This window comes from Cyrtonyx montezumae, unplaced genomic scaffold, assembly GCF_038088225.1.
Source record: "Cyrtonyx montezumae isolate F1298 unplaced genomic scaffold, pur_monq_1.0 scaffold_2, whole genome shotgun sequence".
In the NCBI taxonomy this organism is placed as follows: Eukaryota; Metazoa; Chordata; class Aves; order Galliformes; family Odontophoridae; genus Cyrtonyx; species Cyrtonyx montezumae.
Genome location: NW_027071936.1, coordinates 47,079,300 through 47,104,133, shown reverse-complemented (window position 1 = coordinate 47,104,133; position 24,834 = coordinate 47,079,300). Strand labels below are relative to the sequence as shown.

Below are 24,834 nucleotides of genomic sequence, written 5' to 3'. Positions count from 1 at the left end.
GACACATTTCGTATGTGCACACATGCTCCCCTCCTCATACAACACTGCTGAGCTGCTCTGGGAATAGAAGCATACCTTGCCTCCTAATTTATAGCTTGCCTCAATGATAGTGTCTCTCCACTACAATACTACCATACGTATTTAATTGTTTCCTCTTCTTGATGATTGACAGCTAAGCAGGGGCAAAATCTCACGAGTTGTGAATGGAAACTTTACAGAGAAGGGTCCATACCATCTTGTCCATGCTTTTTTCCCAAAAGATTTTCTATTTCCTCTTACTCTTTCCTGCATGGGATTATATGTGAAAAGCTTTTCCTAAATAACTCTTATAAACACTGTGAAAGAAAAAAAAAAAAGGATATTAGAAAGAAATGTGAGATGCACTGGAACATGCTGATGAATACTGCTCCCTGATGCAAAAAAGGAGACTGTGAGCTTTCCCTTGCCCGTCCATTCTAGGAAATGACACACGCTCCTGCTTCTGCTAATCAGGTATGTTCCATGTGATGAAAAGCCCTAATAAAGTACTGGTAGTTCTTTCTGAGATTTTTCTAAAGATCAAATCCCAGTGCTTTTGGAGAACCAGAGATGCATCACAGGCTCAGCATTTTGTTGGAGAGTCTTTAGCTGGGTGACTGCTTGCGTTTTTGATGAGCATAGTAGGAAGCAGGCTTTCAGGAAGGATTTCATGTTGGCAGTGTGGCACACTGTGATGGTGCAGATGTGAGAACAGGAAAGGAGTAGGGACAGTAAGGAGTGAGCAGAGGGTTGAATTTTATGGTCATATTTGGTCTTCAGAGACTACTTAGAAATAGTGGTGGAATGAAAAGGGAATGTGCCAGGTAAAACCTTTACCAAAAGGACGCACAAATTAATGAGCAGCTCACAAGGTCTCTGAGGAGCCTTTACAATTTATCAGTATATTCACATATATGCTCTGCATCAGCCACAGTACAGCCACAAAAAAGTAGGATATCAGAATCATAGAGTGGCTTAGGTTGAAGGTGACCTTAGAGATTATCTAGTTCCAACCCACTGCCATGGGCAGGGTCGCCAACCACTAGATCTCAGGTTCTCATAACATTAACACTACCAGCCTCTTTTTTCTTTTCTCCCCTTCCTTTTATTTCTTTTCCTTGTCTTTTTAACAAAACCTTTTTGTGTTTGGTCTAACAGGTTCCCACAGGTTTGTAGAACAATTTTATTGCCCATTTGAATGTTTAATGACACAACATTACTGAAATGAGTAACACGTTATTTTACTCTCATTCTTAGGCAATGTGAGTGTGCAAACACACTTCTCCATTTCCTGACTTAAAGCTGATGCAGATCAAATACTGGTAAGATTGTTCAGAGAACATGCAGCCTGTAGTAGGTACCATAACACTTTTTTCATTTTTTTATGGATGGATCATATACAATGCTCAAACAGATATATAATTATATGTCTCATAACAGCTTTCCTACATCATCTCAAGTGGCTTTCAGAGGTGCTCAGACACCCAAGCATGCACTCAAGGACAACAGTTTTCTAGGTTCTCTAAGACTGAAACTTTCTCAGTGTGTAACTCATGTCAGTTCTTTGGCCTTTATCTTGCCACTGGGAGCATGGAAATGCCCTTGCACAGGCAGACTCCCCTTTTGTCTGTCAGCCCCAGCCACTTCCCGTGTCCCCACTGGAGAGGACAACGTCACAGCCCTGGAGGTGGAGTCCCACCAGGAAAATTGGCTCTGATTCTAACCAGGAGCTTTTCCCAGATAAAAACTACAGTCCTTGGAGGTGCTCTTAAATGCAACGTCATCCCACACAAGCCTGCCAGACTCCTGGAGAGCAGCAGTCTCAAATCCTTCTGCTGCTAGGACAAGGTGCTGTGTGGTCATGGGCTGAGGACAGCTGAGCTGATGAGGTGGGAGATAGGATCCTCTTTGGGACCTGACAAAAAGAGGCTTGTAGAGCTGTGCAGGTGGCCATGGGCACAACAGGATTTCCTCTTTTTGTCTTTTAATCTCAGGTGTCTCCGGTTCACAGGTAGCCAGATTTGCCGTGATAACCTGAACAGTTGCTAGACTAAGTTTGTTTTTCATTTTAGCAAACACTTCAGTTTTCACTCTGCAAGGAACGTCAGTGCAGAGGAACTCCCTGTAGGAATCTCCATGCAAGATTCTGTGCTTTTTGTTTAAGCCTGAAGGAAGATTTTAAGTTCCAAAATTTAGGAAGTTGAATACTGAGTAAACCCATTGATTATAATTGCTTTCAATTAGGACATTAAAAACAGAAGGAAAGAAGCCACTGAAACCCAAAGAGCTTCTATATCACCACAACCATAATGTTTCTGTAGGATGTATGCTTTCCAGTAAAATACAGGTTGGGTTCTGGATAGACATATCTACAAGGGAGATTAATTCAGTGATTGCTTTTTGGTTCACTGGCAAATAAAACATTCCATGGGAAAAAGGTGTAGCATTCATCAGCCTGATGTGGCTGCTTGTGACCACATCATGTTTTCACAAACATTGTAAATTGCTGAAGCCAATGTAAGGGACCACTGCATCCCCACAGACACACTGTGCACTTTTCCTCACCTTTCTATTGATGCCTCAACAGTTGAGTGGCCACACCATGTGCACACACTGCTTGCCTGCATTCATTAGTTTCTGGCCTTTACATTATAGCAGAAGTGACACGTCATGGAATGCTGATACACTGTCAAGAGTACAGAATGCAAGTTAAGCAGAGTTTGCGGTCCTATGTGCAGAGAAGGCATCATTATTGAAGGAGTATTAGTGTTAAACAGATAAGCTTTATATCATAGTTAGAATGAATTTCTTATGGTAGAATGCTGATGTGACCAAGTCACACTAAAATCTACCAAGGGGCTAAGAGATGATGACACACCCAGACACCTGTCCTCTGATGCTGGAGTGGCAAGGAGGTTGAGGAGAGCTTTTGGTGACACTGTGTGCTGCAGCAGTCCAGAAGTACGGTTCCACCTCCTGGCACCCCATCACAATGCACTTTGTCCATGTGGTCAAGTGTGGATGGATCTGCTTGTACCATCGAGTGCCACTGCCTCACCTCACCTCACCCCAGCACCCATCCTCCTCCTCCCCACAGAGGCCTCTAGCCTGCTCCTCCCCAGCCACCACCTCCTCTGAGGGGAGGAGGGAGCTACAAGTTTGCCAGAGATGTATCAGAAACTCCATTCCCAAGATTCCTTTGGTTTTAAGGACTAAGAACAAAAGTACTGCAAGAATAAGGTTGGCTTCCATGGTGGAAGAAGTAGGATGTATTTGCCTATCTATCAACAGTTACTCCACCAAATCTGCTCTAAGCAAGCCTACATCCCTACAGAGCCACTTCTGTGGCACAGAAATGTGAGTATAACTCCCAGGATGAACTTTGGAACCCTGCGCTGATACCACCCCTGTAACCAAACACACTCCAACAGTAAAAGGGCACTTTCACCTCCACAACTGCACCTCCAGTGGGGCCCACCACTGGCATGGCCTTGCTGGCAGGTCATGCCTCTAACAGCCGGAGAAGCCCCAGGTCATCTTGCTGGGTAGAGCTGCCCTAATTAAACATGAAAGTGCTCAACAATTATGTTAATGGGCAGTGGTAACCAAAGCCCACCGTATGGTGATTTTGTTATGGGACTACGCTTCTGCTGTAAAACATATGGCTCTCAAAGAAAGACCCAAGAGAGTTGTTGACATAACTTATGTCTACAGATATTTGACAAGATAAAACAGGTGAAGTGTCCACGATTTCAAAGCCAGTAATAGCTGAAATGGTTAGGAATGAGAAGAATGGTCTGAATTGTGTAATTACTAAATCCATTAGCTAAATTGTTCCTTCCTTTCTTGCTTAAGAAAATGATCTGCAATGACCTAAGACCCTGCGTCACTCACAGCACTTAAGTTGGAAGTATATCCCATCCAGGACACACCAAATCCCCACATTTTCTATTATTAATGGGAAGTCTTTTAAAGTATTTTAAAGTAGTATTTTTGAAGTATTTTAAAGAGGACATTTCCAAACACGCAGTGCATCTCTGGGGTTAGACTCGGAAGCTCTATGAAAATGTCCTTAGACAGCAAGAAGCCTTTCTTTTGTCTAAAGGAGGGGGTAGAAGCACAAAATGAGCTCTTCTGAGCAACATCCATACCCTCAGCTCTTCCCTGTTTGATGTCTCATATTTCTCGTTTCCTGCGGGACCTATCCCACTCACTCACATATTGGTACCTCGGGCTGTACCCCCACTCCTTCATTGTACCAAGATTCCCTGAGCCTCTACTCAGTCTCCTTGGGCTCTGTGCCTACATGTGTACAAGATAACATACAGAGCTTGGCTTTGGGACTGTGCAATTACATTGTTTAATTGCTCACATGCTCCTTGAAAGTGTTTTAGGCCAACCAACTTGCACTGGACACAGTCTCAAAGAGAATGGGGCAGGGTCTGTACAGAGTAGTTGATGCAGGTGTGCACACTTGGTTTCTGGGGGAAGAAGACGACTTCCATTAGAATCTTGTGTGTTGTGCTGCTCTTGTGTCCAGGAGGAGACCCTGGAATGTTTTATTCATTGGTAGATATGTAACTGATGGGAACTACTGTCCTTTGGCTCTTGGACATAAATAATGTTCACCATGCATCTGAGACCATAGTTGTTTGCAAGGTAGCATTTGCAATTGTACAGGAAATGGCAGTTTGTCAGCGACTTAACCAAGTGACAAACGACCTTAATATAAGAGAGATACTCCCTTTTCTGAAGAACTAGCTAAAATCTCAGGAACAAAAAGGGCAGTAAATTTTTACCCTTTGCCCTTTTCACAAATATGCAAGGTAAATTTTTAAAGGGAACATTTAATTGGTGAAAATTGCTACAGTCTGCAGGCATCTGTGATGGCTGAAATCTGACCTTTCTATGGCTGCATGTTATCTTTAGAGCACACTGAAGGTAGGCAGAGATCTGCACTTGAAGACATTTCTCTTTCCACTATGTTACGGGAGACTATTCCTAAAGAAAAAGGAAGGTGCTTATGTGCAAACTGTTCCAGTCTTACCAAATCTGACTCAATAAAATGATTTAGCACGGAATCTCTGAGTGTGACATGTTGTCTAGCATGCAGATTAATGTAGCATCTAGCAGGTTGTCACCTGTGCATCACATACTTAGAATTCCGTGTCACCTCTGAGGTCTGAACACGTCCCGTATGTATTAAAATTTTAAGAAGTTATTTTCCGTCTATAACGGAAATCAGCTGCTTAGTTTGGGGGTGTATGTGAGGAGCTCATCAAATTTTGATTGGTGGAAATTTTATTAATATGAATGAAGCCAATCATTCCTAGTGCCACATCATCGTGTTTGACATGAACGAAGTTACATCAGAGATTTGATTCTCATGTAATTCACATTATGAAACTGGTGACATGCATAAGATAATGCATTCCAAGAAAATAAAGATAAAGTGACCAGGTGATGAAGTGTCTGCATTTTGAACTTTGTCCTTCATAAAATCTTACCCAGAGGATATGCCACAAAACCAATGAAAAGCAGTAAGGCTTTAGACTGTTTTTGTGTCATTTTAGTGGAGAGTCTTTGGAAACTCTATGATCTTTTGGGAACAATGAATGTTAAAAATGAAACCTCAATGGATTAAAATTATCTTGCATTTAATTTCTGAAGTATATTGATGATGTCAATGAAGGCAAGGTCATTTTGTTTTGCAATCACTGAGATACGTGATTTGAGAGGGGAAAAAATGTAATATTTTGAATTCAGACATTTAATTTTGAAAAGACCATTTTGCACATACAGAGATTGCTTTTGACCTGCTATTGAACCCCTCAGAAGATTAAACATAATGTTGAAAGAGCAATTGTTGAGCGCAGTGTGATGGTTGTTATGCAAGCCATGGACCACTTGAGACCTGGAACAAGGAGAGAGTTAATGCTCTTACTTGCATGAGCAAGAGGACAGATGGTGGCTGCAGTGGCACACTGGCTTGGACTCAACTCCTGAGAGTCACTGCAGATGCTGGCTAGAGTGTGACTGATCTGTGCCCACATCATAGGAAGCTGAACCAAGCTTCACGTTGTATACTTGGTTTTAAGCATGATGCTCTCTAAAGGTTAGCCCTTTCCAATGCAGAGACAAGATGGACCACACATCAACTCTGGCTATGAGTCATTTCCGCACACTTTAACAGTATTATAACTTCAGTGCTTCCCCCAGTGAAGCTGGAAGGCAATGAATTTTAAATTTATGAAGACAAGACATCTATCATGAATCTTACTACTACCAGATACAGCCAAGGACAGGAGACTCCAAGTGCCTGGCAGTTTCTAATGAAGATATTCAGTTGTACTTCGAGCATAGCTTCAAAGAAACAACATTTTCTAAGATCTATAGCAGTCTCATACTCATACTCTTACATGCTCTTTCACGGAAATTATCTGAATGATGACCAGAGCTGATTAAGGGACGCTTCACAAAGGTTCCTCCGTGAGTACACTGTGATCATGTTTCACTAAGAACAACCAGCATCTCTCCTACCTCAGCTGGCCAAAGGTCAGCGTGTTAAAGTGAACAAAGTCCAGCAGCAACTCACAGTGAAATGCCTAAATCCACCCCAGCTGACCACAGGCACTCTTTAAGTAAAGCTTCTGTGAAACTCCGAGCTCACAGCTGTTGACTGCTTCAAAATTTTATAATTGGAAAGGGGCAGAAAATGCATTTCAGCACATTTCTTTGTCACCATAACAAGAAGGCAACGAATATACCCCACTGTCTTTGCATAGAGATAATTTCCCTATTTGCTTATGGTTCCCATGATTCTCTTGCACACTCTTCCTGTTTGTGATGAACACTTGGTGCTCTCATTCTGGTTTTCTAAAAACAGACACGTGCCCCACTGCAGGCATACAAAACTGTGCCATGACTGCCAGTCCCCATTCTCCTTATTTACAACTGCCAGACGTGCTGACCAGCTTCTTGAAAACCAGGGCTAAATCTGAGGAATGAAATTCTTTTCTGCCTAAGTGAGAGCTTGTTTTGGCAAGGCTACTGCCTGCCCTGAGAAGCAGTGTCCAGCCATGCTGAGTGACATGTGGCTGAGCATAAACGTGCCCTGACAGCCTCCAGAGCTGCTCAGCTGCAGAGGAAGGGGTACAGGACAGAGCAAGGGGAAACACAAAGGAAGGGAGGATGGGACAAACTGGGGGACACAGGACAGGGCTGGAATTGCTCTGCATTCCTACAGTAGCACTGTAGAAAACCAGGCTTTATGAATTCTTCTATTCATAGATGATCCAATTATAATGATGTTAAATCCTTCAGTCCTTGTCTGTCAAGTTCACACTGAGATAAGAAGGCGCTAAGCCTGATCAAGGCTTTTGCAAACTCTGCAAGCACCTAGGTATTGGTCCAGGGAGGTCTGACTGAAAATGGCAACATATAAAAAAAAAACAGAAATTCTATCTTTCAGACACAAAGTTTAATCATTACATTGCCCAACGACCAGAAGCTTTATCAACAAAATTACACAAAAAAAGTACACAGTTACATTCTAACCCTGAGTAGAAATCAAATTTCCCAGTCTATGCTACATTTTCATTTTGTTAAGCATATAACTTAATAAATATATAACTGTTAAGTCTAAAAGCCAGGTTCTGGAAAAGGTCCTTCTTCCTTCAAAACACTAAAGTTAGGCTTAATTGATCTTAAGAATACAACAGATACAAATGTAAAGTTACTGGGAAGTCATAGAAATAGTGAAAATATGCAATGGTGTGACCTACAGCAGATATAAAATCAGATTATTGCACTGGAGGGTGGGGGAGATGTGCTCGGTTTGGAGAACCCTGGCTGTGGCTTTTTTTTTTTTCAGTTCATTTGTAGAATTATTGGCTCCAAAGAGAGCTGCTTTCCTTCCTTCCCTCATTTTCCAGAAAGAGTACAGTGCACAGAAAGAATGTGATGGTTTGAAAGAGTTGTTTTCCTCATATCTTCTCCCATTTTTTCTGTTACTCTTTGTAACAGTGGCTAATTTTAAAGCAATAATAACAAAGGAGACATATTCAGGAAGAACTGAGCTAATAAAACAGTAAGAAACACTTAAGACACTGGAACATGTTGCCCAGTGAGGCTGTGGATTCCCCTCCCTGGAAGCACTCAAGGCCAGGCTGGATGGGGCTTTGAGCAACCTGGTCTAGAGGGAAGCATCCCTGCCAATAGCAGGGGGGATGGAACAAGATTATCTTAAAGGTCCCTTACAACCCAAACCATTGTATGACTCTATGACAAGTAGAAATCTGAAGAGTGAAGGATATCCTCTAATAAGGATGTATAAGGCAATCCCACTGGTTGTCTGGCTGGTATTTTGGAAACCCCTGAAAGCTGATGTGCTGTGCACTGTTGCATATTTATTTCTGCGAAAGGAAAAGCCAGTTTATTTATTACCCCATTATTCAGCTTTGTGTCTGATGTTTTTATTCTCAAAAGCAGCAAAAGCACCAAAACATTGTATTGTTTAATACCAAACAATGTTCTTGTTTCTCATTAGAACAGGGAAGCCAATGCTTGCTCAACTGTACAGCCAGAATGAATATAACCATAAATTTAGACTGGGCTTATCAAAGAAAATAAGGAACCACATGAAAACAGGGAAAATTTATAATAGGAGCATGGATAATCTATCATTACCTGTCAAGAGTGTTCCTAAATTTTTCACAAAACTCTGTTGTGAGTTCATGGCTCAGAAAGAGGAACTGACAGCCGGAGATTCGGTGTGCGGAGGACGAATATGTTGTGTTTTAGCTGCACGCTAAAGCCCTGGGTGCTGTAGACAGGATATGTGGTACTGCTGGGGTTCTTATCCTCCTGACTGGTTTGGAGGAATTCTTATGGTTTAACCCAGAAATTACAGACTGCACACGAAATTTTACTTAAAACTGAGAGCTCTTCTCAGCACTTTTGTTTCTAATCATGTATGCTTTCCAGCCAAACAGTATTTTGGTTTAAAAAAATTCTCAACCAGTCACAACATAACCCCCTACATAGCTCTTGTCTCTTGTGGAGGAGCTGCAGGGCAGATACTCCCTTCTAAGGGAAGATCACATTTATTTCTAGAAGGGAGAGTGATGTGGGTCACACTGCACTCTCATGGAGTGAAGCTCTGGAAGGGAACATGACCTGAGGCAGTCTAAGACCATTTCCATCCTAAACAGGAGGCCAGTTCAGCTGCCTGCCTTAAGCCAGTTAGATCCAATGAAGCCTGAAAACTTCACCAGCAGAGGAAGGGCTGGACTGCTGCTGTGCTGCTTCATTTGGCTTGGAGAAAGATCACAAAGAGGGTACATATGTTCTTTACATTGCCCCTATTGGGAAAATGCTTTGCACACTCTGGTCCTTGGTCCCATCATGCTCTGCACATCTGCACCATGCTCAGTCCCTGCAGATAATGCTCTGTCCTGGTCTGCTGAGCACCCACAATGTATAATTGTCTAATTTCAAGTCCTCTTTTGGATGGAACCAACTAATTCTTCCTGAAAAAGAGCCCAGATGTGACTCCATTAACAAGCAAAATGGATTAGGCTGTGCCAGGCATGGTTGCCTGACCTGATGCAACATCTGCATGCACAGGCATCCCTACATGACTCCATTCTGTGTCCCAAACACATACCCTCATTTTCATGACACTCCTCTGCTATACTTCAGGTGGTGAGAGCTAAACAAAAGTATATGAGAAAAGCTAATTAAACCTTAGGACTAGGAAGAACATCACAGGTGCCAGAGAAGTCCCAGGACAAGCATCTTATGGACGAACCAGCCTGCTCTGGAAGGGTTAATTGGGCAGGCACCATGTACCACTCATGCAGAAGTGACAGCAAGCAGCTCACAGTGAGAGCTGCTAGAAGATAAGGGGTGATCTTGGTCATCACAACCCTCTTCTTACCCTCATCCATCTGACATATACTCCATGGGAAAGGATGAAGCAGTACAGATGGTTGTTCAGTCAGGAGACCCTGCTGTGGCCATATTCTCATTCATACTCCAAAGCGGAAAGCAGTGACTATCTCAGGGGTCATGTTTGGGGTCAGAAGGCCTCTCACCCTCCAGCCTTGAAGTCCTCCTCAGCTTGAGCTCTTCTAGGCAGCATCTGATGCCTTGCAATAAATCATCAGTTAGCTATGTTTTGTTTTCCTTCAAGCAATGCAGAACTTTTAGTATATGCAAGTGAAAATACTGGTTACAAAAGTTCTCCAAGCATGAATTGTATCCAGTAGAATAAATAAATTCAGAAATTGGAGATGCAAGCCACAGATATTTGGCTCTCCTATCTCCAGGAGACTTTGTGTGATCCTATTGAAACCTGCCTCAAGCTCAGGTGAGGAAAAACTTGTTTCCTTCTGGTTGCTTAGAGGTAAAGCAGTGATCTGAAATTTGGGAATATAACTAAACAGTTATTTTAGTTACAAATGCTGAGAAACTCACATCTAACTCCCATCACTCAGTGTGATGAGCACATCTAACTCCCCATCAGTGTGTGATGTCAGCACACTGTGTTCAAGGTAGCACTGCTAAGCCAAGCACCCAGAAGATGGCTTGCCCTTCTTCAATGCTGTGCCCAAAACTGCCCACACCACTCCTGCTGAAAACCAGCCCTGCAAAACCAAGAAATCTGCTACAAAAGTGCACATACACACATAGATGCCTCATGGCAGAGCCTGCAGCTAAGCTCATAAAACCACTGACCACAACAAATTAAGTGCTATGCTACTACATCCAGCTTGTACAGGAAAGCATCCTGATGGTAGCAGGTGTATTTCACAATCAGATTTTAGCAAGACGTTTTGCCTTGGGGATGGTAGGCTGTGCAGAAGAAACAGGTTACTGTACAAATGCTCTGGGGTGGAAGGAAGAGCCATCCAACTGGCAGCTGATTGCACAGCTGTGTTTTGGGATCCTGGTTTGTTCACACAGCAAATCATTGGCTCATAGATTTTGGTGCAAGTAGTGGTTTAACATCTTGAACCTAGCAAGAAAGTGGAACATTATGAGAAAAAGCTTTGGCAAGCATATATCTAATGAGTTGGAATGTCCTGTTACCTGACTGCATTTTACATGAGGAGTTACTTTAACTGCCATCTAATAATCTGAGAAATTGCAAAGGTTTGAGTGCTTCTCCTCCAGTACCAATCATCCAACATGGGTAACATCTGTGTGCCCAGATGTGTCCCCCTCTGTGAGGGAAAGCTGCTTTCTCTCTCCCCAGCCCACCTGATGATGGATGCAGAAATAGAGCCCTACACTCCTGCCTCTTTGATGCTCACTTCACTTTTTTTCTATGTCCATGGCATGGGTCCATCTTCCTGGTGTTTGTGTCTGCTTTTTTTCACATGAGCCATCAGAGGATGTAGAGCATGGATCAGAAACATAACCTGTTTGAAAGATAACTTGAACAAGTGCTCCAGTCTGGTACATTCATTCTGGAGATGGTTTTCTTAAAAAATATCTCAGCTTCTTTAATCTGTCCCACACTAATTTTCTTAAAAATTAATAAATGTATAAAATTTGTCCCTATCCATCTCTAACTGACAGCTGTTTGACTAAAAACTGCTACTCCCAAATACTGTCATAAGCAAATAGGAAAATCTATTGCACAAAAGTACTGCCAATATAATATCCATTTGAGGCTTAAAAAACTGCCCCCAGAGCTAAAATATTCAACAGTTCTGAAGTTGCTACACTAAAAATGCGATGTTTTACTTCTGTTTTTATTATTATTATTTTTGTTTATTTTTTATTTATTTATTTATTTTAAATCAGGGACAAGTTTGACATGGAATGGCCAAACTCCAGCTGCTGAACTATGTGCAATACCCCATCAGGAACTGCTTTAATCTCTGATGCCTGCAGATATTGAAGTACAGAGCATTAACTCTTGCAGTCAAAGTATGCAGTCAGAGCAAGAGAGGTTACAGTCACTGGCTTGCTTGTAAATCTGTTTGTCAGATCCTTGCAGATGTTCCCCATCTCCCTTATGCAAACTTAGGGATTTCACGTGCTAATGGTCTGAGACACAGAACAGAGATATTTTCAGTTTCTTGCTTCCCTTATAAAAGACATGCTTGCCATCTTAACATAGGAACTATACTAGGAGGATTTGAACTTCAGTACAACAGAATTAACTGAAAGTAATTTACATAATTGCAACTCCGGAAAACCCAAGTTTAAACAAAATAGAAAACTCCCTTAAGCTGGACTGGGGAAGCAGAAAAACAAAACAAAACAAAACAAAAGACATAGATCCTATCTCTTGTAGGCTGGCATGTTAGCACAATTCCAATTCCATAATGCTGTCAAATTTAGACTTCCTAAAATGATGTCAAAGTTTGACATCTGCAAAACAATATTTTTCCTTTTTCTTTAAAAATTATTTTATACACTTTCAGTATATTCAAGATCAAATCTGTCAGGCCTCAAAGTTCAGCATTCTGATAAACTTGCATGCCAATTAATAACTTGCCAAGCAGAGCAACTCTGGACTCTGGACACAAGGTGTATCTGCATGTACCCGGGGCTCACAAGGACCTGACAGAACCCCTTGGTCCATGGGGAGTGAGCAGGAAGGCTGCATGCCTCCACCATGGGGGAAAGGGAAGAGCTCATGAGAGCAGGAGTTTGCCAGTTTTGCTAACGTCACTCAACATTCTAAGAGAAAACAATAATTCTGCATACTTCTTTCAAGATCATTTCTTCTCACTGTCTTCTTTTTAACCTAGTTTTTCATTTTTGATTTTTTACAACAGACCTTTAATTAGATTACCAAACCAGTAAAATCATTAAGCAAGTAAAAACAGTTTACATCACATCTATATTAACACGATTACAAAGTGTTTAAGATTACAAATCAGAACCTACATGCCTCTCCCAAAACACAGACAAAACTCCCAGTAACTCCTATCATTATAGCCAACACAAGAGCTTTCCCTTTGCTTTCATGCTGTCTTGAGGACACTCCCAAGGAATCCAATGATTTCCTTACTGAAACTTCCTTGTCTGAAATTCAAATGAAGATCAGAGCTGATCCTACAGTGTTAAATGAAAACAAACTGAAATACATTTTTTCCCCTTAACCAGACTTAAATTCCATTCCTTCCCTCTATTATTCCATAAAGCCACACACATCATCATTAAGTTAAAAAGAAAGTTCTTTCTGTATCTTGCTATCTAGACTTCTCACTTTTTGTTTTTTTCATAGAAGAAACAAATTCTTCATCTTAAAGTCACTGTGCAGGAAGCAGTCACTTTGAAAATGTCTCAAATCAAAGTTTCATATAATGGCTAAGATTAGAAGGGACCTAAAAGAATATCGAGCTCCAATCCTGTGCCATGGGAAGGGTTGCCAGCCACTAGATTAGGTACGTGCATTACTCCAGTTAGTGACATTTGTAGTACTTGTATCCAACATCAGCACTAACTCAACAGCAATTTAAATCAAAATATTCCACAACAGAAGATAGATTACTAACTAGAGCAAAAAAGCTTAGTACATAGAACGGCACAATAATATAGAACTGTGCATGGTTCCACTTTTACTAAAGCTATATGTAATTGTGGTGACTGTAGAGAATCAGATTGACATTTTTTACCCCAGCTAATCAGGAATAATTTTTTCTATTCAGCTTCTTTGGAAAATACTTGTTTGTACTCCTTACACCAGAAAGAAGAATACTCCCCAGCTAGGTATTTTATCTTTTTATTATCATTATTGTTATTAAAGTTGTTCTGATAATTAAACTCTGTTATATTTCCAGCAGAAAGTCACTGATTATATTTCTTTGCAAGTCAGATGTACAACACCAAGATTTCATTCTCTGTAACTTTTTGCATTGACATTGTTTTAATAGTTTCTTTGACATTTTGGTTGAGAAACGTGTTGTACTTCTTCAAATGTCTGACAAGTTCAGTTTTACAGTTTCATGGCTGTGGTCACATTTCTCCTCATTTCTCTATTCCTAATGGAAGATATTGAGGCTGGGAACTCTCACCACCGACCTCCCAGTTCCCAGGACATCTTGTCCTCTTGTGAACCTCACTGAGAGAGATAAAGAAGGAAGATGGGAAAGAAACTGCACAGTACAAAATGGACCAGGAGGCATTTTGCTGATTTTAGGTTGAAAGCCTACACTTCAGGGCATGATAGGCAGCATCTCTGACTTCCAGACTTCCTCTCTACCTTCTCCTCTCCATCTGTGTTGATGTTACCTCCCATGTCATTGCAGTTTCAAACATTTCCTTGCCTGCAGATTCACAACTGATGCAGAACTAAGCTTTATGTTTCAAGACTTACTGATGAGGAGTTTTAAGTAAAAATAAAGCAATGATAATACTTTCAGTAACCACTACTTGATACACTGCCCTCCATCCATGCTGATGGTACCCACCATCAAGTCACACAAGTTTCCTAGCAGCAACCCCAGGCATTCTTCCTACATTTCTATGTCGATTTGGTGTGTGAAGACAGTTGGAGAGGTCCTTAGGCACATCCTATCACTTCTTAGTACTGCAGCTTGAGCTTTCCCTTGGCTCCATTCAGAGTCATCCTTTCTGTTATGTTTTGTGAAGGGTCCAGTCATGTAGGGCCACATCAGTTGTAGAATTTGCTCATAAGCATAACCTGATGAAGCTCCTCTGGTATGCAGTAATGGTTATGTAGTTCCCAAGGATAGCATTAGCAGGAACAAACACTACCATAACCAAGCTAACTACAGGTACGGTCTGAGCATCTTTGCAAACTGTTCAAAAGGAAGAACATCACAATAAAAGTAATGAAGTGGCTGCCCCAAGTATTGTATGAAGAAGTGACATAGACCGGGTTAGAAAAAGCTCTTTCTAGGCCTTACTGAATGTTAATAGAGCAATTTTCCCTTCAAAGCATCCCCATTATTGCAGTGAAAGTATTTGGCTCAGTAAAGCCTCATCCCAGTTGAAGCCTGCCTAAAGGCTGCTTATAGATCCAAGCAAGGGGTGCACTGTTACTGGTGACTGTTATGAAAATACATCACTGCCATAGTGCCACACTGTTTGATAATATCTTAGCAGGAGACAGGAAAAACTGGAATGATGACTGTTCTTACAGCTCTTCAGAAAGAATGAAAAGCCAGTAGAGACTTCACACCTGTAAAACATGGCTTCCTTCTCTCAACAACCAAAAAAGGCATGGGTTTGGGAAATTTGGGTTCCCTTTTAAGCCAAATATTAGATGCACAAGAGGCAACCTGTGTACCTCTCTAACTCAATTCGCTCCAAGTATGAAAGTTAAATGCCTTTCTAGCTTTTGTTCAGTGTCTGCTGTATTTTGCTCTCATATCCTGGGAGATGCATTGAAACCCTGCAGAAGATCAGTAAAACTGAAAGTTAGGATCCTGCAGCATGAGAATTGAGCCTTCTTATAGTCAGGCATTTAGAAAAATATTTCTGTTGCGAGTATTGACTGTTATTTCTACTTTTGCCTCCCAGTGTGTAAGCAAATATAGTTTCTTATTGACAGTTATTGTTAAATATTGCAAGTAAAGAGAAACACTGTGACCCAGCAGTGTGGAGGCAGGGCTGTCATTCATTTGGATAGGTATGTTTAATCATCAACTACATGCTGCACTCTGATCTGGGCAACATCTGACTTTTGGTGAGATCAAAAGTTATGGAAGTTACTACTGAAAACAAATCGCAGAAAGAAGTACTTTCATTGGAAGAACACATCACAGGGCAGAAAAACTAAATCAAGATCTTAGCACTCACTTCTCATTGGAATCAGTGGGAACTGTATACACATGCACTCAGCACAAAATAATTTTGTTAATTAAAATAATGAATTAACTTCATTTCACTGAAATGATATTTCATATTCAGCTGTAATTCATGGATTAACACCTTGTGTTGTCTTAGCAAAAAAGATGAGGTTTCAGTGCAACTCAAATTCTTCTGCTCAGCTGGAAGTGTGCAAGAGTACGTTTACCTGCCTGCAATCACTGCCTTTTAAGGCTTGCACTTTTCCTGATCATTTCATTCACTGCAACAGAAAGAGGAAAAACAGTTTAATGTCACAAAAATATGTTTCTGCAATCTGGCTCTTAAAAGCTAGTTCCCCTTAGAAAACTCTTACTTCTATAAAAGGCACAATACCTTTGGAAAAATTCACACTTCTGCCTTCAGAAAGGGAATTAGATGCTAACTGTTTAAATTGTTCCTAGAGTAATGTGCAGGAGCTACTCCTGCCATGTGGGTATTGTACAAGTGGGCAGCTAGAGAAAAGCTTCTCCAGCACTCACTGACAGAAAAATGCAGAGCTGCATCACTGTAGAAGAAATGAAGTTATTTCTAAGGTAGTTCTGTCTCAAGCCCAAAACATTAGCAATTGCCTTCCACAGTTCCTGTATCAGATGAAAAAATAACTGTTGACTATGAATATCTCCACATGGGGATGTCTTTAAAAAGGTCCATCCCTGGGCAGGAGGCAGAGCAGTACTCCTGCTCCCACCATCTCTGCCTGCTGAGCAGCTGAACTCCAACTCCATGGCACAGGAGCCACGTGTTTCCTCAGTGCTCTTTCCCAAGCTGGTCACAGCCAGTCCTCCTAGAACTGCTGGATGTGGAAAGTCCACAGGCATTCCTTTACAAAGGCACTGACAGGTACAGCTGTGATCCAGCTAAACCTCACAGGACCAGGCACATCTCCTCGATGGAAATCTTCAAAAGCCATCTGGGCATGGTCTCAGGCACGCTGTTGTGGGTGTCCCTGCTTGAGAGGACTAGAGGTCCCTGTCAACCTCAGCCATCCTCTTGCTCTGTGATTCTGAGACCAGGCTCACTTAGGAAAGATAATTTCAGGGGAGAAATGCCCAAGTTTTTCATGGTATCTCTAGTACTGATTATATGAAGACTGTGTTTGGCAACACTCATTACTTGCCATCCAAGTATTGGTCAATTCTACAGAGAAAGCATCACTTCCTGACAAAATTTCTGCTGAGATCATTCACTTTTTAGTATATCCATTTACTCTGCCCATTTCTTCAAATATAAACCTATCTTCTCAGCCATGAAGAGTTACCACAGTGACAATTTGGAAAGTGTCTCTGTAAGGTTTTTGTAGGATCTGTGACATTTTATTGTGCATAAGTCTAGCATTAATGTCTATGCCACAAGAATTCCCTTTAAGAGTGAAGACCAATTTCTTTCTAAACAGAATTTCTGGTAACAGCCCAGACTAAGCATTAATCTGCACTTTCCACTTTGTATATCCAGAAAAAGGTTTCACAGACAAAGCTGCCCCTCATGATAGCTGCTTCTTTTACCGTATTTACTCAAGTTTAACTAACCAAGACCTGGTAAACTGCTCTGCTGGAAACACAGCCCATGAAATGAAATCTGATTGCTCTATTTTAGCAAATAGCAATATGTTATTTATGGCAATAGTCTAAGTTGTTCACAATCTATAGATTATCAGATTGTTTAAAACAAAAATGAAATGTGCCTCAAAACCAGTTGCAACAGAGAAGAACTGCTGAGGGCTCCCACTAGCACAGTCAGCTCTCTAATGAAAATTTGCTCACATTTCCAAAAAGCAACTAGTAGGGTCAGGTTAAACAGGTCTTGCGGATGTAGTGGATTCTTCCATATTCCAACATTGGGAAAGAAAAGGGTATTTTGCACAAATACAAAAACTTTTCCTACAACTCTGACAAATTTTATCTGCCCTGTCGCTGTAAATGCATGGCTCAGCCATTCCACTGCATGCTGCTGCATTACTCCCCACTGTCACAGGCATACTGCATGTGCAGTGCCATGACCACAGCGTGTCAGGGGATGAGGACTTAGCAGACTTCTTTCAATTTCGTTGTGCTGTTGATATCACAGTCATAATCCCTCAGGATAAAATAAAATTGTTGCAGGAACAACAACCATCTGAAGCTTAGTTTAGTCGTAAAGCACGTGCTGTACCACCTTTGATTCAGTTGCCTTTAAATCGTTATGGCCCTCTTGTCCTGAAACCAGTCTATCTGATAACATTTTTCCTTGACTCCTTGATTTGGAGATCGAAAAGGGTTGGAGCTGCTCTGAAAGCAGTCTGCCATTGTGTAAACAGGGGTCAAAGACTGAACAGATCTTGCCAGATGTCCTATTCCTTCCATTTAAGCCACATAATCTTTCTTACAGTCACCAGCTAGGACCTTATCATTGTACAAAAGCAGATGAGATAACATTCTAATCAGTTTTGTTTTAGATTTTGTTTTTCTATTTAAACTCAGTTTCTGAGAGCTCTGAGGTAACAGTTGAACTCTTTATTTAGTTATTGTGCAGGAAACTTCTACATCTGTCCAGTTTACTGTCTAATACTGGTATTAGTGCTCCTCGGAGGAGAAAGTAAGAATCACATACATGAAGATCGCATGCTTCAATCATAATCAGTGCTTTACATCTAAGAATTCACCAACAAACTGAAGCGCTGTGCAGCCTTTACCAGCATTTTTCTTGAGTTATATTTCATTTATTTACAGCAGATGCCTGTGGGAATCTGATTGCTTTGTTCTCCAGTAATTTTTCCCTCAACTTTTCTTGAGGGGATGTAGTGCTGCTAAGAATAGAAGTCACACTTCACTTAGACTACTTTTAATGAAGTAAATGTGTTACCACGCTTCAGTGCTGCATAACTCCATCGAGAATTTACTAAGCATAAACAGTGTGTAATGTGCAAGCCCAGTTAGCAAACAGATCAAGAAAATCTGTCAGATCAGGGAGCAAGCAGCAAGCACAGCCATGACCTGACACTGACACTCTCCACAAGAAGAAACTGAAAGCAAACATAAGAAAAAAATCTCTTTCCTTCATTTTGTTTTGCACACAAAACACACTGTAGCTCCATTGTGAATACTGAATACACATCAGTCACTTTACACCTAGCATGCAGTGAAAAATCCCCTTTGGGTTTACTTGATAGTCACCTGGGGTGTGAAAGGTGATTTTTGGGAGCCATCATAGGGACTTATGTAAGGACAAATCCAAACCAGGAAATTACACATGGGAACAGATCCTGCATGGATGAATCACCTTCCTCCGTGTGTTAAAGATGTTCAATCACTGGGTAAACTTAAAGCAATTATTTGAACCTATTCAGCTTTATTTCTCCTGGTAACATATGCATAATAGTTTACTGGGAACTTAATCCTGAAATCTTTTTTATGTCTACTTTCTTGGAATGTAGAGATTACAAGAAAAAGTCCTGGAAAAATTAGTCTATATTTGCAAAGCTCCTTCAACTATCAGTAAGTATTTTTCAGTGTGAGTCACCAACCACATTCTTGCTGCAATAATTTGGTTACACATTTTCTTCAGAAACTTTGATTTGTTTTCTTGCTTGCTGGGTAGAAGATGAGCAGAAGCCAGCTGACATGAACTTAATTAGAAAACCATGAATGAAGCACTCAAATGCAATGGCAGAAGATTTTGTTTTAAATGAGAGCAGAACAAAATCAAGACAATTAGCTACTAACCAACCCAAGCGTTAGATGAGATGACGCATTCAAATTTATCTGGAAAAAAAAAGCAACAAAGAACAGTGCTCTTCCCCACCCAAGCATTTTCCCTCCCCGGATTTCTACCAGGGAAATCTTTGGAATGTTATAACTAACCTCTGTCTCCTTTTTGCTTCTGAAAACCAAAGGAAGGTCAGCAGACCACAGTACCTGTGGAGAAGTCAAAGTGCTCCTGTGTGTGCTGGTGGCTGCCAGGCTCCCCTCTCGTCCCCAGACAGCCCTGTACCTCCACAGCCACGGCTTTGTGCACAGGTCAATGTTTTACCAGGCAGCCTCTGTCCCACCCGCCCTGCAAACACCATATGGGGACGTGGCGCTGGGAAGATGGCCCCACTCCTACTGCCTCGTGCTCCCCCAGGAAAGCAAAGCACAGAGAGGGAAACCTGTTGAGTGGGGGTAAGCGCGCCACAGAAAAAGAAAAAACAAAACTAAATAAATGCATAGATTATTATTATAGATTATTAATGGCAGGTAAGTCATGATAACCTTTCTCTGTATTGTTCTGAAACTGCTTGCAAGCCTAGGCGTGCCAGCTGAAAGCTGAGAGGGAACAGGTAATTTATGGGAGTACACAAATTTCCAAATAAATCTTCAGCGTTAAGAGAACAGGCATTCAAATTACAGCTAAAACTTCAAAAACAAAATGGCAGCAAGGAGACTTTTTGCTGTACCCTGAAACCATAGAACAAAATAACATGGAGTGAGTCTAAACAGAAAAGCAAGCAAAAGAAACACCAAATGGTTTACCTTCAGGCAGAGTCGCTGCTAACGTGCTTCAGCTGCTCAGGAGTGCCCAAAGTTAAAGCTCTACCAGCAATAACAGAGCTTTTACCTTCCCAGCAGGTTAACAATTACAAGCAGAGGACAGCAGAAACGGGCTGGCACCAGTGCATGGTGCTGACAAGGTGCCACTGCCACTCCCTGTGAGGAGAGGGCAACTGCAGGACGAGGGAAGGCTCCGAGATCTTCCCTTGGGGGTGCTCCCAACATCAAATCACAGGATCTTATGAGCAGGAAGAAACACTTAAAGGTCACCTAGTCTAAATCCCCTGCAATGAACAGGGATGTCTACAGCTAGAACAGGATGCTCAGAGACCCGTTCAGCCTGACTTTGAATGTCTCTAAGGTCAGGGCATCCACCACATCTCAGGACAACCTGTTCCAGTGCCTCACCACCCTTCTCATAAAAAATTTCTTCCTTATATCCAATCGAGATCTCCCTTGTTTTAGATTGAAACCAGTGCCCTTTGTCCTATCACAGCGGACCCTGCTAAAGAACGTGCCCCCTTCTTCCTTGTAACTCCCCTTCAAATAACTGAAAAGCTGCTACCAGGTCTCCCCTGAGCCTTCCCTTCTCCAGGCTGAACTGTCCCAGCTCCCTCAGCCTGTCCTTATAAGAGAGGTTTTCCATCCCCTGGATCATTTTTTTCACCTCCTCTGGATGCACTCCAACAGGTCCATGTCACTCCTGTACTGAGGACTCCACATGTGGACACAGCACTCCAGGTGAGGCCTCACCAGCACAGAGTAGAGGGACAGGATCCCCTCCCTCACCCTGCTGGCCATGCTGCATTTGATGCAGTCCAGAATACAGTTGGCTCTCCTGGCTGCGTGGGCACACTGCAAGCTCATGCCACCAGTATCCCCAAGTCCTGTTTGGCAGGGTTGCTCTCAATCCTTTCATCCTCTAGCTTGTACTGATAGTGGGGGTTGCCACAACCTAAGTGTAAGATCTTGCACTTTGATTTATTAATCCTCATGAGGTTCACTTGGGCCCACTGCTCAAGACTGTCTAGATCGTATCTGTCATGAGAGAACCTCTGGGGGCCTGGTTGGCAGGTGTGTGTTCATGGAGGGACAAGAGGGATATATGGGCTATGCTACGTGTCCTGGTTTTGTGATACTGCCTGGTCTGTCAGATCCTTTTCCTGGTTTAAGGAACATTGTTTCATTTTGTCAAATCTAGGTTCTCTGACTTGAGCAGAATGTATTTTTAATGGCATTTGTTTGAGAAGAAAGTCTACCTCATGGCTGCTCTAGCTGTGTAGAACAGCTACTTGCTAGTAGAACAGCAAGTAGCATTTTCATGAGGTGGACTTGCTGCTGTTTTGGACCTCACACATGATTGAGCATGGGTCTGAGGTTGCCCGGCCATGCTCAGTGACACTGGACTGAAGGCTGCCAGCCAAATCTCAAGAGGTTGGAGGGGCTATCTCTGCTTGCTAGCATATTGCATTCTGTAACTGGTGGCAGGGGTACAGATAGACCCAGCTCACCACACGTGTGGCACCACAGGTGCCAGCACCCAGATTCAAGCAGTAGCGTGAGAAGTATGAATATTTCTCATGACATGCTCCTGGGGGAGCAGCGTAAGTGAAGGGAGTTAAAATATAAATGTAGAGGGCTTCCCACATCTACCTTTGCAGTCCTCAGATTTTCAGACAGAGAGCTGCCAGGTATCCCAGTAGTCCTACCTGTTGAAGTGATACAATGCCAGGCCTCTGGAGCTGGTGAGGACCATGACCCCTGAGATAGTTTCCCCAGGTGAGTTCATGGATGCCAAGGCTCAGTCTGCCATGGTGGTGAAGTGAGCCTTGTGGCTGCAGCCCATGCTACATGCTCCAGGCCTTCTCAGCTCTATGTTGCACCACCAATCACTGCAGGTGTTTTCAGGTCCGGCATCCCTCCTGCTGGTCCACCCACACACACTTCCCCTCCCCTTCCTCTGGGAAAGGGAAAGGAGAAGCAGATGGGGAATCTCACGCATTTGGTATGTAAGGCCACCATAGCTGCTGCCTGTGACTCTGACAGGACAGGCCCTTGGCATGAGTATGGAAGCCATATGGACTCCTACACAGCTAGAAGTAGGACAAACTTCCTTATCTGGCCATGTCTTTTACACGTACCTTATTAATTCATCAGCTTGAATTCCCTCTAGAGAAAAAAAAAAATCACAGCTGCTTTCTAGCATCTGCTCCTGAATGCAAGGAAGAGCACTGTGACTAGCACACAGCTGGGGAAACCCACCAGCAGCAGCCACCTTCTTCCCAGGTTTGCAGCATGATGCTTGCCACATCATGTTAACTTCTTGGTGCTTCACTGATTCCACCTGTGCAAGTGGAAATAACAACAGCAGCCCCACAAAGCTATGGCTATCAGCTGTAGGATCACCATGCAAAAAGAGGGGCCTTATTTGAAAGAGCTTATCCTTTTTGGAAGCCCTGCCTGACTAGCTCTGGGGAACATCGCAATGCTGTCTCTGCTGAAGGGTTCCACTTAAGATCTCACAGACCCTACTAACAACACCTGGAGGAGTGGAGATCCCTTTCTGTCAAAAGGTCTCTTTTCAGCCTCTTTGGTATTTCTGGGCTGTAGAAGCATTTCAACAGAAGACTTAAAAGTAGTGCAGCTCACTCATCTGCATTAGATCTAGATTTTATCACTGTTGTGTTTTGTGTAGCAGCACTGCTGCACGGGCCCTAGCAAGGGTGGAAGCTGAGGCAGCAGCAATAGGATTTGGAAGTGGCAGAGAGCTACACTGGTACTCAGGTTATGGGATCAGCTCAGCTTTTCTTTGTCTGGTAGGGCAGACAAGGCCTCTGTTTGCTGCTTGCTATGGGAAGGCTGCACAACTACTCACTTCTCTGAGGTGCTAATACTTCGGCATTGCTTGGAAGCCCTGTACAGGCCTAGGAGCCACTCAGATTTCACAAGAAAATTTAGTGATCAGTCATAACTCCCAGATGTAGCTATCATAGAAGAATGGAGGCTCTGCCTTACTACTGCTGAAGCTGTATCAAGCCACGCTGGACTAATACGATGCTGATAATCTGATCGGTCCTCCCACCTAATCTGCCCTGGTAGACAAGCTGCTATAATACAAAACAAATTTCTTTTGATTATTGACAAGCAACAAGAAAGAGATTTTTTTCCCTATGTGCATTTATATAATTACTGCTTTCTGAAAGCTCATTCTCCCATTCATGTAAGCTTGTGCAACCTTTTCTCTGCTTTTCGAAGACTAACCTCTGAATAAAAGTCATCCCAAACCCATGCATTTTCAGATTCCTTGTAATGAAATAAAATCAGAGTTTTTACAGAGCATTACATCTGAAGGCAAGTTATGAACACGAAGACTGAAGTAAGTGCCACTGAGAGGCACTTCCCTCAAGTGTTGATACCTCTAGTTTCTCAAAGACTGGAACAGGCTGAGAGAGTAATGTCGCAGAGGCCATGCAGCCTGCAACAAGACCTGCAGGTATCGCTGCCCACCCTTCTCAAACAAATACAGACAGCTTCTGGCCAGCCCAAGCCTAACAAGCATCTCCTTATTTTCTGTTTTCAAAGTTTTTCACAACAGCAGACTAGGTGCTCTCACAGAGGTGGATGCTTCTCTGGAGGCCAAGCCTGACTCTTTGTCATCTGGTCCAAAGTTCCCCACACTATGCTTTCACCGATAACTGAGGGCAAGTTTGTGATTAACGCACCACTGCCAGAGGGAACTGTGACCCACAGAAACTTGGCGTTTTATTTTCCCCTCAGTGTGCAACCTTTATCACAGAGCACAGGGTTCAAGGGCAACATAACACTTGAGTATTTACTTACTGCAAAAGGAGGAGGTGCTGGGTTTCAAAGCATACAGACTGTAAATTCAAATGTCAATTTAGTATGGAAACTATATATCCTTGGGCTGGCTTGGGAGCAACCAACATAAAAGATACGGATACTAAAAGTAGAAAAAAACCCCAGCACCTTAAATACATAGGTTTTTGGGACTAAGCATTTTCAAGAAAATGTCAATTTAATAGTGAAGTGTTAGCAGCCCTAACAACAAAGGGATCAGCAACAAAACTAAAACACGAGGATCAGAAGGGGAAATTTCTCTTCTGCAATACCCAATAAATCTGAAGCATGTTTTAACTTCATTATAGTTTCCTTTCAACAGATGCATTTGTATTTCATCCTGTATGGTATTAACACTCACTTTGGAGGCAGCACAGGCTGTTGCAGAGATTTTATACATTTTATATTCTCATTAACAGCTTCTTGTACCTGAGCACATGGTGCAAAGAGGAATATGTTCAGACCCATCCCGAAGCTGTGTTTCAAAACCATCTCCTCAGAGATGCTGGAGCTGTGCTGATCACCCTCAACTGGAGCTGCGCTCCCCACTCTGGGACAGAGGAACTACCGGTGCCTGCTGCGAAATAAAAATAGGTGGAAGAGGAAAGTCATC

The 24,834-nt window shown here is 42.3% G+C and overlaps 1 protein-coding gene across 6 annotated transcripts in view; it reads right to left on the bottom strand.

The window, feature by feature from the left end:
* RBM47 (RNA binding motif protein 47) overlaps nucleotides 1-24,834 on the bottom strand; it is a 75,940-nt gene that overhangs the window by 20,925 nt on the left and 30,181 nt on the right. For 2 of the 6 annotated variants that reach the window (XM_065737125.1, XM_065737129.1), the window contains exon 1: nucleotides 19,749-19,887. The exons of 1 other annotated variant lie outside the window; for it this stretch is intronic. The gene's annotated coding sequence lies outside the window, so the exon portion shown is untranslated. Of the gene's footprint in view, nucleotides 1-19,694; nucleotides 19,888-20,345; nucleotides 20,422-24,834 lie in introns of those variants that run through there. 3 more of the 6 variants (XM_065737127.1, XM_065737128.1, XM_065737126.1) reach the window with 3 other exon arrangements.